At 46.5% G+C, this 16112-nt stretch overlaps 1 protein-coding gene across 1 annotated transcript in view; it reads left to right on the forward strand.

The window, feature by feature from the left end:
• The first annotated feature begins 1036 nt into the window (after nucleotides 1-1036).
• P2RY11 (purinergic receptor P2Y11) overlaps nucleotides 1037-16112 on the forward strand; it is a 67706-nt gene continuing 52630 nt past the window's right edge. Inside the window, exon 1 of the mRNA XM_075346489.1 lies at nucleotides 1037-1105. The gene's annotated coding sequence lies outside the window, so the exon portion shown is untranslated. The remainder of the gene's footprint in view (nucleotides 1106-16112) is intronic.

Raw genomic sequence — 16112 nt, forward strand, 5'->3', positions numbered from 1 at the left:
AATTGTGTTAAAGGGAACCTGTCACCAGATTTGGGGCCTATAAGCTGCGGCCACCACCACCAGGCTCTTATATACAGCGTTCTAACATGCTGTATATAAGAGCCCAGGCCGCTGTGTAGAACATAAAAAGCACTTTATAATACTCACCTAAAACAGTCGCTGCGGTGGAGTTGGGTCATATGAGTGTCTCCGTTCTCCGGTGCCGGCGCCTCCTCTTTCAGTCATCTTCGTCCTCCTTCTGAAGCCTGTGTGCATGACGCGTCCTACGTCATACACACTCGCTGATACCGCGCAGGTGCACTACAATACTTTGATCTGCCCTGCTTAGGCGCCTGCGAAGGACCTCAATGCCGGCGAGTGTGGATGACGTAGGACGTGTCATGCACCCAGGCTTCAAAAGGACGACAAAGATGGCCGAAAGAGGAGGTGCCGACACCGGAGAACGAAGACACCCATATGACCCAACTCCACTGCATCAACTGTTTTGGTGAGTATTATAAAGTGATTTTTACGTTCTACACAGTGGCCTGGGCTCTTATATACAGCATGTTAGACTGCTGTATATAAGAGACCACTGGTGGTGGCCACAGCTTATAGGCCCCAAATCTGCTGACAGGTTCCCTTTAATCGAATACATAGCTGTTGGTTTAAGTACCACTGTCTCCTCATTGTCTGTGCTGGAGCATCCTTGTACCTATTTACATATTCAGGAAGTCCAACATGAGCAATGCTATCAGCTTTCCCCTACCTAAGGGAAGCAAAATACATAGCAGTCCGGATCATAGGCCGGTATTTTTGCTACCTGTGCACCCCCTATTGACCTGTGTGTAACGGCAATCTACAGAACGGCACATCTGACCTGTAATAATATAACATTGCTTGATAAGGGCACCAGGTTCATATAAGAACCGATGACAACCGGTCACACGTCTCACGATGAAGATCCTCTTCTTCTCATGTAGCTGCTTCCTCTTTCTTGGGTTCAGCCCACGCTGTGTCCTCATCCCAGTAACCACATCAACACTTCGCCTCAGTGCCAGGCGGCTGCCGCACACTCATGATCTGAAGCTGTTGGATGAAGGCTCTGTGTAATGATGACATGACGGTGAGTTTATAGGGGTTATTTTTCCCATACAATCCTCCATTTATATACATATATATATTTTGTTTGGATTCTTTCCAAATTGTATTCTTTATTTTTATCTTCTCATCATTGTCAAATCCTATTTAGCTTTTTTTTAGGATTCTGGTAAGACGCAATGTCAACCAATATGATCGCCATTACTGTTCCCGTGATTTATGGGGATATTTTTTGATTGCTCAAAGTTCCTTAAAGGGATTTCCAAATATTAGTTAACTGATGCACTAAATTTTAGCTCCAGGTTCTTCAATTATTTGTTAGGGCTTATTAAGAAGAGTGTATATTTGGTCCTTGTCCACCAAAGACCCATTATCGCCAGTATACAAGGGCAATTTTTTACATATGGCGCAATGTTCCACGTGAAAAAATATAAAATAAAGCAGCATGCATGTTTCTGGTCTATTTTATGGACCAGAATGGAGCATGCAATTTTTTTTTTTCTTTTTTCTTAAATAAATTTTTATTGAAAATTGAAATGCAAGTTACATCAGAATGTGAATCAACACATGTATCAAAGAACAATTGTAAATAGTCTCATTGCATATCATACCCAAAAGGATATTGAGCCTGTGATAATCCATCAAGTACAACACGTGTAAAACACAATCCTTATGCTATATTAATAAACCCATAACAGAGTCCTTACATCAAGACCATATCATAGAGAGAAAAAAAAGGAAAACAAGATTTAAGACAAAATTGGAAAGAAAGTCAGAGAAAGAAAAGAGACTAAAGAATAAGAGAAAGACGACAACGACAGGGGAACATACAAACAAACAAGACAGATTAAGGGAGGGCTTGGGGGGGGGGATAGGAGAGCTTATGTACCTCGTATTATGTCATTTAAGCGGGCTTTACACGCTACGACTTCGCTAATGCGGAGTCGTTGGGGTCACGGAATTCGTGACGCACATCCGGCCGCATTAGCGATGCCGTTGCGTGTGACACCGATAAGCGATTTTGCATCGTTGCAAAAACGTGCAAAATCGCTAATCGGCGACACGGGGGTCCATTCTCAAATCTCGTTACTGCAGCAGTAACGAGGTTGTTCCTCGTTCCTGCGGCAGCACACATCGCTGCGTGTGACACCGCAGGAACGAGGAAGCTCTCCTTACCTGCCTCCCGGCCGCTATGCGGAAGGAAGGAGGTGGGCGGGATGTTACATCCCGCTCATCTCCGCCCCTCCGCTGCTATTGGGTGGCGGTTCAGTGACGTTTCCGTGACGTCGCTGTGACGCCGCACGGACCGCCCCCTTAGAAAGGAGGCGGTTCGCCGGTCACAGCGACGTCGCCGGACAGGTAAGTATGTGTGACGGCTGTGGGCGATGTTGTGCGGCACGGGCAGCGATATGCCCGTGTCGCGCAACAGATGGGGGCGGGTACCCACACTAGCGATATCGGGACCGATATCGCAGTGTGTAAAGTAGCCTTTAGACCATTCTAAGGTGACCAACCTCTTTATGGTAGGTAGATCTAGATCCACCTCTGGAGATCAGATGAATCTCGGAACATAATCCAGCTTTGCCAAACCAAATAATATCTATCCATGTACAATTAATTGTAGGTAGTGAGCCGTTCCATTCTACTCAAGGCGTCCATTTCTGTCGCCCAATCCTTCAGAGTGGGGGCAACAGATGATCTCCATTTTCTGGGGATAATAGCGTGAGCTGCAGTAACGCAATGTTTTAAAAGACCTTGCTTAATTGTCTTAACTGAGCCTGGGATCATAGATAACAAGCATAACTGGGGGGTTTTGTGAACCTTCACTCCCGTAACCTGAGCATAGACCTCCAGAATCTTGGACCACAATTGCTGTATTGGCTGACACTCCCACCAGATATGTAGCATACTGCCCGGGGCCGCATTGCATCTCCAACACACTTCCGAAATGGAAGGGTAGATTTTGTGTAAAGTTTCTGGGCATTTGTACCATCTAGTAATTATTTTATAGTTCTGTTCCTGTGCTTTACACGCCATCGGGAGTTTGTGTGCACAAAAGAAGGCTCTCTCCCACTGATCCCTTGGTATTACCTCTCCCAGTTCCCTTTCCCATTCTTTTTTAAACCAAGGCTCATCATCATTCTGGTGTTGAGTAAGAGTTGGAGCATGCAACTTTAAAGGTAACTTAAGCACCAATCGGTGATGTGGACAAGCACATGGAGCCGGCCAAGCGCACAATTCCCAGATGCAATTGTTTCTTCTTTTTTCAGTATGCACGTCTCAACCTGGTCTTAAAGGGAACCTGTCACCAGGTTTTTCCCTTACGAGCTGCGGCCACCATCATTGAGCCCTTGTATACAGCATTCTAGAATACTGTATATAAAGTCTGGTGCCTCCTCTCTTCTTGTGATCGCCGTCCTCCTGCCCAGCCCCGTGTACCACGTGTGCACTCCTGCGCATGCGCACTTTGCTCTACCATGCTGAGGGCAGATCAAAGTATTGTAGTGCGCAGGCGGTCTTTGACCTTTCCTCGCGCCTGCACATTACAGTACTTTGATCTGCCATTAGCCGGGCAGAACAAAGTGCGTATGCGCAGGAGTACAAAGGAGGCTTCTCTGTGAATGATGCAGGAGGCATCCTGCACAAGGGGCTAGGCAGGAGGATGGCGATCACAGAAGATGGAGGAGGCACCAGACCGAGAGCAGCAACACCCATCGTACGGGACTGCTCCCTAGGTGAGTATAAGGCCAGAGTCACAATTGCAAGTGACTCGTATTGGCATCACCCTGCACGGCCTGTCACTCTCCAGACAGGAGCGTCTCAGCTGCATAGAAATACATACAGCCGACCCACTCATGTCAGGAGAGTGTGTGGCCGTGCCGAGTGATGCCAATGCGAGACTCGCGCGAGTCACTCACAAGTGTGTCTCCGGCCATAAAAAGGTGTTTTTTACATTATACAGTGCAACCTAGGCTCTTATATACAGTATTCTAGAATGCTGTACACCGTGTGCAGAATTATTAGGCAAGTTGTATTTTAGCGGATTTTTTTTATTATTGATCAACAACTATGTTCTCAATCAACCCAAAAGACTCATAAATATCAAAGCTTAATATTTTTGGAAATTGGAGTGTTGTTTTTTTTTTTTTAGATTTGGCTATCTTAGGAGGATATCTGTTTGTGCAGGTATCTATTACTGTGCAGAATTATTAGGCAACTTAATAAAAACCAAATATATTCCCATCTCATTTGTTTATTTTCACCAGGTAAACCAATATAACTGCACAAAATTTAGAAATAAACATTTCTGACATGCAAAAACAAAACCCAAAAACATTAGTAACCAATATAGCCACCTTTCTTTCTGATGACACTCAGCAGCCGACCATCCATAGATTCTGTCATTGCTTGATCTGTTTATGATCCACATTACGTTCAGCAGCCACCACAGCCTCCAGACACTGTTCCGAGAGGTGTACTGTTTACCCTCCCTGTAGATCTCACACTTTATGAGGGACCACAGGTTCTCTATGGGGTTCAGATCAGGTGAACAAGGGGGCCATGTCATTATTTTTTTATCTTTTGGACCTTTACTGGCCAGCCACGCTGTGGAGTAGTTGGATGCAGGTGATGAAGCATTGTCCTGCATGAAAATCATGGTTTTCTTGAACGATACCGACTTCTTCCTGTACCACTGCTTGAAGAAGTTGTCTTCCAGAAACTGGGAGGTCTGGGAGTTGAGCTTCACTCCATCCTCAACCCGAAAGGTCCCACAAGTTGATCTTTGATGATACCAGCCCATACCAGTCCCCACCTCCACCTTGTTTGCGTCTGAGTCGGAGTGGAGCTCTCTGCCCTTTACTGATCCAGCTTGTGGCCCATCCATCTGGCCCATCAAGAGTCACTCTCATTTCATCAGTCCATAAAACCTTTGAAAAACCAGTCTTAAGTTACTTCTTGTCCCAGTCTTGACGTTTTATCTTATGTTTCTTGTTTAAAGGTGATCGTTTTTCAGCCTTCCTTACCTTGGCCATGTCCCTGAGTATGACACACCTTGTGCTTTTTGATACTCCAGTAACGTTGCAGCTCTGAAATATGGCCAGAATGGTGGCAAATGGCATCTTGGCAGCTTCACGCTCGATTTTCCTCAATTCATGGGCAGTTATTTTGCGCCTTTTTTGCCCAACACGCTTCTTGCGACCCTGTTGGCTATTTGCCATGAAACGCTTGATTGTTCGGTGATCACGCTTCAAACGTTTGGCAATTTCAAGACTGCTGCATCCCTCTGCAAGTCATCTTACAATTTTTGGACTTTTCAGAGCCCGTCAAATTTCTCTTCTGACCCATTTTGCCAAAGGAAAGGAAGTTGCCTAATAATTAAGCACACCTTTTATAGAGTGTTGATGTCATTACACTAGACCCCTCCTCATTACAGAGAGGCACATCACCTGATGTACTTAATTGGTAGTTGGCTCTCTAGCCTATAAAGCTTGGAGTAGGACAACATGTACAAAAAGTATCATGTGATTAAAATACTCATTTGATTAATAAGTCTGTACACAGTGTATATAAGGGCTCATTGGTGATGGCCGCAGCTGATAATAGAAAAAAAACAGCTGACAGGTTCCCTTTAAGGCATCTCAGTTTGGCAGGCTTGCCATCTCGGTGAATTACATGGATAGTTCACTGTTTTTAGCGGGAATTGTGCAATACTTTATTTGTCCTATGGAGGCACTGCAGCTAAATCAAGCAATTTTTACCACTTACTTCCATGGATTTTATAGCCGATCGATAGAAATCCCAACAGTAGGATATTTTGTTGAGGTTCCACAAAATAATAGTGGAAAACCCCTTTTACGATGAGTCATAGCATTTGCAAGCCTAGTCACCCATATCTTTCAGGAACCTGGCTAGCAAGCATGCTTAGCTATGAAAAAATGCACACACTGGGATCATTAATTACATCAACGATGGTAGCACAAATTGCTTCTACCATATATTGATGATTTGTCAGCTTTCCAAGAGACTTTTAGAAGAGAAAAAACTGCATTTTTAAGAAAATGTAGCACATATATACTGTATATATATATATATATATATATATATATATATATATATATATATATATATATAAATATACAAGGTAAGAAAGGAGCATCTATCCTGCAGATGGCACTATAGTCGCAACAGTCAATAATGGAGATTACCAAAAAAAGTCACTTTATAGGGGAGGTTGTTTCTTCGGTGCATCCACTACAAGAAAGGCTACTGGATCTTCTTATTTAGTGACATATCGTCTGGAACTGTAAAAAAATCTAAAAATATCACCCTCCGTGACAGCTCTTGCAAATATCATGCCCACTTCCTTATGAAATTGCAAGTTCTTGCCTTTTTATGTTGTGCAGGCTGCTGGTTTATGTAATCGCTATATGTGCAATCTTAGGGCACACAATGTCTTGAAGATGCCGGCGTACCCACACAATCTTTAAGGGTATGTGAGCACAATGTCTTGAGGATTCCAATGTACCTTCACAATCTTAGGGTATGTGTGCACAATGTCTTGAAGATGCCATTGTACCTGCACAATCTTAAGCGGGCTCTACACGTTGCGACATCGGCAACGAGATATTGTCGGGGTCACGTCGTTAGTGACGCACATCCGGCGCCATTACCGACATCGCAGCGTGTAACGCAAATGAGCGACTATCAACGAGCACAAAAACATCAAAAATCGTTGCTCGTTGTCACGTCCCTCATTTCCATAATATCGCTGCAGCGATAGGTACGATGTTGATTGTCGTTCCTGCGGCAGCACACGTGTGTGACACCGTAGGAGCGAGGAACATCTCCTTTCCTGCCTCCACCGGAAAAGGAGGAAGGAAGGAAGGAAGGAAGGAGGTGAGCGGCATGTTCTGGTCGCTCATCTCCGCCCCTCCTTTTCTATTGGGCGGCGGTTCAGTGACGCTGCTGTGACGTTGCTGTGACGCTGAACGAACCGCTCCCTTAAAAAGGAGGCGGATCGCCGGTCACAGCGATGTCGCAGGGCAGGTAAGTGTGTGTGACGCTGCCGTAGCGATAATGTTCTCTACGGCAGCGATCACCACATATCGGCCGTACGACGCGGGCGGGTGCTATCACGCTCGGCATCGCTAGCATCGGCTAGCGATGTCGCAACGTGTAAAGCCCACTTTAGGGTATGTGTGCACAATGTCTTGAAGATGTCAGTGTACCTGCACAATCTTAGGGTGTACCCGCACAATCTTAGGGTATGTGCGCACAATGTTTTGATGATGCCGGCGTATTCGCACAATCTTAGGGTCTGTGCGCACAATGTCTCGAAGATGCCAATGTACCCTCACAATCTTAGGTTATGTGCTCACAATGTCTTGAAGATGCTGGCGTACCTGCACAATCTTAGGGTATGTGGGCACAATATTTAGAAGATGCTGGTGTAGCGCCCCGCGGGGCAGGCTGTCAGCCTACTCGAGCCGGGCCATTTCGGGTCGGGTCAGGGGTTGTCACAGGGTGGCCTTGCCAAGAAGTGCACAGTTTAATGGTGGGGGTTGCGGGGTATTGGGTAGAGTTTGTCGTGACGCCACCTGTGGTATGCGGCCAGGGAATAGCCGCCACTGACGGGGTCCTTGCCAGGGCAGGTGTTAAGGCAGCCTTGATGGTATCGCTCCCCACAGGTGGAGCGGGCCCCGGGTAGATGATGAGGGTTGTAATGGCCGTTGGCGCCTAAGGGTGTCTAGGGTGTCCCTCTCCGCAGTTAGGTACCCCGGCTGAACTCCCGCTCCAAGCCCCTGGGCCCAGTAAAGTCCAAGTTCTCCAGAGATGTGTTGCCAGGTCTATGGTCCTGACAGGTCTGGTATTTTTATGTGCGTGTGTTGTGCCTATTTCTACCCCCAGTGGAACCCGCCCCCCAGGTGGCTGGCTTCAGTGACCGGGAAGTCCATGTTCGTATGGCCACCCCCCTGCCTACCCTGAGCCATCCCATCCTGTGGGAAGACTCCTAAGCTGTGTGTAGTGTGTGAATGTGGAACACCGGTGATTAACCTCCTCCTTACCTGAGATAGATACCGCATCTTAATTGAGGCACAGTACCCTGTGGCAACCAGAGCCTCAGGGGTGCCACACTAGCGTACCTGCACAATCTTAGAATATGTGCGCACAATGTATTTTAGATACCGGCGAACCCACTGAGTTTTTCTTGAAGCGTAAACTGGAGGCATCTCCTTTTTGGCGTCTCCTTTTTTAAGCGGTGACATTACTACCGCCGTTTTCTTCTTCTTTTTTTTAGAACTGTGTGTACAGTAGGGTATAACAAAAGGAAAGGAGAAAAGTTTTCAGCTTACAGTAATTACAGTCTATTGAATAATCCTCATATAGGTACATGGCCAAAAATCGAGACGGCGATCCCAGTATCAACCGATATATAAAAAATTAAGAAAATGTTAAATCCTGCACAAAAAACATGTAAAAATGACAAGTAAATAAAACCATCATTTATTGGAAAATATTAAAAAAAAAAAGGACATAATGTCATAAAATTTGGGGTACATGTAACTAAAAAAAAAGACTATAAGATAGTCCTTTGTATATAATAAAAAAGAACATAATGGCATAAAAATTAGGGGTATTTATACACCAAAAAAAGTACGTATTTTGGACGATAAACTAATTCTTAGTATATTCTAAAAGGACATAATGTCATAAAATTAGGGGTACACATAACCCAAAAAACCTTACGCAAGGATTAGACAGGCGTCCAGAGCGAGAGTACCTCAGGACAGGCCTAAGGAAGTCGAGGGACTATAAGCCGTCAGAGGCAGTGAAAAGGACCACAGGTAGTCGTGGAGAGAAGAACAGGAGGAAAGCGGAGGCATCTGAAAAACTAAGTCCCAGATAGCAGGATAGACCATGCCGGAGTACCTGGGAAAAGAGCGACAACAGAAGCGTATAAGTAATAAGTGTGGCGATCTTTGGAAGATGTAATAAACCGTTTACAGCTTTTTTGCCAAGAGTTCTCCAGTGTCCTATGTCTATCCACATCTATAATGGCGAATGATTGCAGTGTGATGGACACTGCACTGAAGAATACAATAAGTATCGCACACCCCGCTCAAAGTAGTCTACAAGCACAGGGCCTCTCTGGTGAAGGAGTGCGGAGCCCTCACGGCCTGACGTCTGCACCTTCTTTCTTTGATAACCTCCTTCTCCAGCACCACATTTCATAGGTGTTGATTCTTCTTATGTCTTGTTTCTTTATCATCCAGGTTTCTCATCCATATGTTACTACAGAAAAGACTAGACTATGTATGAGCTATGTCTTCGTCACCAGTGAAATGTTCCTCGATTTCTTATTTAGGCAACTGAATAGTAGTGGTACTTAGAGTTGAGCGCGGTTCGTGGTTCGAGGTTCGCCAGTTCGCGTGATTTTGGGGGCTGTTCTAGATCGAACTAGAACTGGAGCTTTTTGCTAAAGCTCGATAGTTCTAGTTACGTTCGAGAACGGTTCTAGCAGCAAAAAGACAAGCTAATTACTAGCTGGCTTTCCGCTGTAATAGTGTAAGTCACTCTGTGACTCACACTATTATGAAATTTCAGCGCATAGTGTGCGGGAACAGCGCGTTCAGATCACTGCTGCTGTGATCGCCATTTTATTTTTTTTTTCTGATCTTCCTTCCCTCCCTAAGCACGCGTGTAGTGGGGCGGGCCAGCATGTCAGCCAATCCCAGACATACACACAGCTAAGTGGACTTTTGCCAGACAAGCAAGGGCATGTGTCATAGGCTGTCCATATCACATGCCCTTGCATTATAAAAACGGCCATTTTCCCGTCTGGACGCCATTATGTGCCTTCTGCGTCTGGGTGTCAGTCACCGCTGGTGCAGCTCCTGTCTCCGATACTGCTGTGTACGCTCTACACACAGCGTTATACAGAATAGGGATAGAAGTTTCTATCAGTCCTTGTAAGGGCTAATACCGGCAGGCTCAGAGCCATAGGTGACAGTAGGTCCGTGGAAAGAGGTTTTAACAGCTACAGATAAGAGCGTCTGTGTAGCTAAGGTCAGGGAGTTCCTTGCTGCATTTCACCATTAGGAGGGATAGAAAGTGAGGCTTCCTTCCCTGTCCACTGACCCACAACCGGCCACTGTACCCTCCTGCCCTTTGCACACTCAAGCTCATTGTTACTAAGCCATTATACTAGCAAACACTGAGGAAATTTAGTGACATCCTAAAAGTGGCAGTTGGACTTCCATTAGCGTCCCACTGGTGCAAACCTATGTGCAGCACCTCTGCATTGCACACTCAAGCTCATTGTTACAAAGCCATTATACTAGCAAACACTGAGGAAATTTAGTGACATCCTAAAAGTGGCAGTTGGACTTCCATTAGTGTTCCACTGGTGCAAATCTATTTGCAGCACCTCTGCATTGCACATTCAAGCTCATTGTTACAAAGCCATTATACTAGCAAACACTGAGGAAAGTTAGTGGCATCCTAAAAGTGGCAGTTGGACTTCCATTAGTGTCCCACTGGTGCAAATCTATTTGCAGCACCTCTGCATTGCACACTCAAGCTCATTGTTACAAAGCCATTATACTAGCAAACACTGAGGAAATTTAGTGGCATCCTAAAAGTGGCAGTTGGACTTCCATTAGTGTCCCACTGGTGCAAATCTATTTGCAGCACCTCTGCATTGCACACTCAAGCTCACTTTTACTAAGCTATTATACTAGCAAACTATGCTGCCATTTTAAGGGCCATAGTTTCATTGTCCGTGATAGTTATTGTTGTTTATTCTGCTGTCAATAAAGGTAGACTACCGCTGCAATCTACACCACCTCTCAATTTTTACTACCACATTTTAAGTGGACATTCTTGTCGCTAGCAAAATGAGTGGCAAAATGACAGATGCTGGTGGAAAGGGGAACAGGCCTGTTGGAAAAGGAAAAAAAGTTTGTGTCCGTGGGGAAGGTGGCAAAGCTCCATTAACATCTGCTGAAGATAGGCCATCTACCAGCAAAAGGAAGATGTCTACTACTTTCCGTGGACAATCGGATGTGCTCCCTTTTTTACGAACACGAACAACTGGAACAAAGGTAGATGTTGCCCAAAAAAAGAAAATGCTTGAATGGATCTCAAGTGGTCCAACAAGTGCCCTCTCCTCCACCTCAACTACTGCATCCAAAAAACACCAGTCCTCTGAGTTGTCATCCCAATCACACTTGCTTTCTCCCAGCTCTCAAGTCTCCATCCGCCCTGCACAGTATGGTGGAGCAGAGATGGCTGAGTCTGCAGAGCTGTTCAGTCACACTATAGCATGGGAACCAGAGGTCTGCTCCCAAGCTACAGTGAGTACAGACCAGGAAATGGTCTGCAGTGATGCCCAGTGACTCAGATTCAGGCCGTGAGGAACAACTTTCTGAGCATAATATTGACCCTTATTCACCGACTGTAACACCTGTTGTTATAGACAATGAGGAACATACTGATGACGATGAGACGCAGATACCAGATTGGGATGACAATTTAAATATTCGGTCAGGGCAGGAAGAGGCTCGGTCTGAGGGTGAGGGGAGTGCAAACACAACAATTGATGAGGAAGTTCTAGATCCTACCTACTGTCAATCCACAGTCAGGCACTCGAGGAGGTCAACAGAGGCGGTGGAGGAGGATGCAACTGTTACCTTGTGCCTTCCTGGACAGAGGAGGAGTACTGGTAGCACATCTACAACTGCATCCTCAGCCACCACTCTGCCTCTGAGCACTAGTCGGGGGGGCTCAGCAGGTCGCATGCCCTCTAAGCCTTGCCTAGCCTGGTCCTTTTTTGACCTTGCAAAGGATCGCCCAAATCATGTGATCTGTAAAATTTGTCAGGAATCTGTTAGTAGAGGAAAAAACCTCAGCAGTTTGACAACTTCTTCCATGAATCGCCACATGAATAAATATCATATGTCCCAGTGGGAAAGCTCACCGTGCTGCAATGCGGCCTAGCGGAGCGGACCATCCACCGCCTGCCCTTTCCAGTGTATCCGCGCGCTCTTCATCTTCTAGGACTGTGGGGACAGCTGTCACACCTGGTTTTCCACGCACAACTTCCACCACTGTAACCGCAACAGGCATTTTGCTTCGTAGGTCGTCAGTTGGTTTGGAAGGGGAAACAAGTGCGTGTGTACAGCTCTCTCAGACATCAATAGCACCAACGTTGGATGAAGGCAACATCAAGTCTCCGCCTGCACTTTCCTCAGAAACCTGCATTTTTCCAGGGACACCCTACTCACCACCGTCTCCACACAGCAGACAGATCTCTGTCCCTCAGATGTGGACAAATAAAAGGCCATTTCCTGCGACTCATGACAAAGCTAAGAGGTTGACTTTATCCCTCTGCAAGCTCTTGGCTACCGAAATGCTGCCTTTCCGCCTGGTGGACACATAGGATTTTAGAGACCTTATGTCTGTTGCTGTGCCCCAGTACCAGATGCCCAGTCGCCACTACTTCTCTAAGAAAGGTGTGCCTGTGCTACACCAGCATATCACACACAACATCACCGCTTCCTTGTAAAACTCTGTGTGTGAACGTGTGCATTTCACCACAGATACTTGGACCAGTAAGCATGGACAGGGACGTTACATGTCGCTGACTGGGCACTGGGTAACTATGGTGATAGATGGTGAAGGGTCTGCTGCACAAGTCTTGCCGTCCCCACGACTTGTGCGTCAATCCTCTGTCTGTCCAAGTTCCTCCACTGCTTCTGCCTCCTCAACCTCGTCTGGGTCCTCCACCTCCGTCCCAAGCCTGCCTGGTCAGGCCACCAGCGTTGTAACTGCGCAGAAGGAATCACGCACACCTCATTACTATGCTGGCAGCAGAGCGCAACGGCATCAGGTGGTCTTTGTCTTGAAATGTCTTGGAACTAAGAGTCACACAGCGACTAAGTTGTGGGCAGCTCTGGAGACTGAGTTTGGTAAATGGTTGTCTCCACTCAACCTGCAGCCTGGTAAGGCCGTGTGCGACAATGGTGCAAACCTGGGTGCGGCCCTTCGCCTGGGAAAGGTGACACACGTGCTTTGTATGGCTCCCGTGTTGAACCTTGTTGTCCAGCAATTTTTAACACACTATCTCGGCCTAGATGGCCTTCTGACCAGGGCACGAAAACTGTCTGCTCACTTCCGCCGTTCAACCGCCGCAGCTGAGTGACTTGCATCGCTCCAGAAGTCTTTCGGCCTGCCGGTTCATCGCCTGAAATGCGATGTGGCGACACGCTGGAATTCGACTCTCCACATGTTACAGCGACTGTGGCAGCATCGCCGAGCCCTGGTGCAATACATCATGACGTATAGCCTGGGCTAACGAGATGCAGAGGTGGGGCAGATCACCCTGATGGAGTGGTCTCAGATCAAGGACCTATGCACCCTTCTGCACAGTTTCGACATGGCGACGAATATGTTTAGCGCTGAAAATGCCATTATCAGCATGACAATTCCAGTCATTTACATGCTCGAGCACACGCTAAACACTATTCGGAGTCAGGGGTTTGGACAACAGGAAGGGGAGGAAGTACAGGAGGAGTCATATGCGCAAGGGACAACAACATCACCAAGGTCCAGACGTTCATCATCACCAAGGCGGCAGGCATGGGACCATGGGGGACAGGGATCAACAAGGGCGCATGGTAGCAGGAAAAATGTTGAGGAAGGTGCAGGAGAACATGAAGAACTGGAGGACGAACTGTCCATGGACATGGAAGACTCAGCGGATGAGGGAGACCTTGGTCAAATTTCAGTTGAAAGAGGTTGGGGGGAGATGTCAGAGGAAGAAAGAACGGTTAGCACCTCTATGCCACAAACACAGCGTGGACTTGGTCCGCATGGCTGCGCCAGACACATGAGCGCCTTCTTGCTGCACTACCTCCAACATGACCCTCGTATTGTCAAAATTAGAAGTGAAGATGACTACTGGCTTGCCACACTATTAGATCCCCGGTACAAGTCCAAATTTTGTGACATAATTCCAGCCATAGAAAGGGACGCACATATGCAGGAGTATCAGCAGAAGCTGTTACTCGATCTTAGCTCGGCTTTTCCACCAAACAACCGTGCAGGTGCAGGGAGTGAATCTCCCAGTTGTAACTTGACAAACATGGGACGGTCTCGTCATCTCCAACAGTCTACCCGTACCAGTAGCACCGTATCTGGTGCTGGTAACAGCAATTTTATTGAATCTTTTCATAATTTTTTTAGACCATCCTTTGCAAGGCCACCAGAGACAACAAGTCTGACACATAGTCAACGGCTGGAGAGGATGATACAGGAGTATCTCCAAATGAACATCGATGCCATGACTTTGCAACTGGAGCCTTGCTCATTTTGGGCTTCAAATCTTGAAAAATGGCCAGAGCTCTCCACTTACGCCTTGGAGATCTTGTCGTGTCCAGCTGCCAGCGTTGTCTCTGAACGTGTCTTCAGTGCTGCTGGGTGTGTGCTGACAGATAAGCGCACACGTCTGTCCAGTGACAATGTGGACAGACTAACGTTCATCAAAATGAACAAGTCATGGATCCACAAGGAATTTACTACCCCTGTGTCATCCTGGGGAGAGTAAATGCTTGTGTATTTTGAATGTTGTTGATGCAAATCTACCTGTGAAGTGTACAACTGGGGCACAAGTGCTGCCACTGATGGGGTGTCTGTGTGGCCCAATTTTTGGAAAAAAGGGAGACTCCGCTTGGAGTAACCCTTGCTTGCTGTGTTTCTAAAAATGATCCAAGATGAACAGATCTGGGATCAGCAAAGACTTTGCTACCTACCCCGGTGCCATCCTGGGGACAGTTAAGGCTGGCGTATTTTTGAATGTGCTTGATGCAAATCTAACTGTCCAGTTTGCAACTGGGGCACAAGTGCTGCTACTGAAGTGGTGTCTGTGAGGCCCAATTTTTGGAAAAAAGGGAGACTCTGCTTGGAGTCCCCTTGCGGTGTTATACATGATTTTAGAAGGGCATGCCATGCCTATATCTGTGTCTCGTCCTCTTTTTCCTCATTAAGCTGTTTTGTTTTCGCATGGGAATTTGTTCTTGTCACTTTCCCATGTGTTTGTGTTGTGAGTTGTTTGTCACCTTGTGGACACCTTTGAGGGTGTTTTCTAGGTGTTTTTATGTGTTTGTGATTGCCTCCCATTGTTTCCTATGCGGTTTGAGTGGTTCGCCGAACCGAACTCGAGCCGAACCGTGGCCGATTCGCTCATCTCTAGTGGTAATCCCTTTATAGCGCTCATGAATAGGCACCATTTGGTGTAGCTATTTATACATGACTGCATACCATATGGGGTACAGCACATGGCACAATCCAACATAAGGTCAGCTCCATCACAGATGTCCCACATTACAGTAGAGAATATTCCAAGACTAGCCTAGGCTAACCTACTATACCCAAAAACCCAGCCAGGCTTCCCCAAATTGCCTACAGCTAACCAGTTTTGCTGAATTACCAGGCTATATGGTGATATAGGCCAAAGAAATGTACTACTAGACTGTCAAAACCTCTGCCTATACAAGGGGCACACAAGTGAATAGAAGCATTGTTGGGATCAAAATTAGGTCGAAATCAATTTGTAGAACCCAGTCCATCGGCCAAGTTCGTAATCTCTGGTCGACGAACAGGAGCCACGCGAACCGCCTCCTACTTCCTGTAGCTGCAGCCCTTCTTTCCATTATTTGGTATAAAGTTATCATTGCAGTGAGACACACATGTGATGTGGTGCCAAGCCAGCTAATGTAAAAGATTGTGGGAGGTAGGAGGCTGTTCTCAGGGATTTCTGAAGTAGCCTATAGACTGGGTCATGTGAATCGATTCGCGCCACAGCTAGGCCTAATGAAAGTTTCATAGATTTTAATGTTGAAGGTAGACTTAAGTCCTTCTAGTTCAACCCATAACTGTCGCCCTACAGGCGTGGTCAGAGCATTCAGACAGGGGAACATCGGGGACACATTACAACGGAGGTCCCTGCCGCTAGAGTGAGGGGTGAGAGA

Source organism: Anomaloglossus baeobatrachus, chromosome 4, assembly GCF_048569485.1.
Source record: "Anomaloglossus baeobatrachus isolate aAnoBae1 chromosome 4, aAnoBae1.hap1, whole genome shotgun sequence".
NCBI lineage: Eukaryota > Metazoa > Chordata > Amphibia > Anura > Aromobatidae > Anomaloglossus > Anomaloglossus baeobatrachus.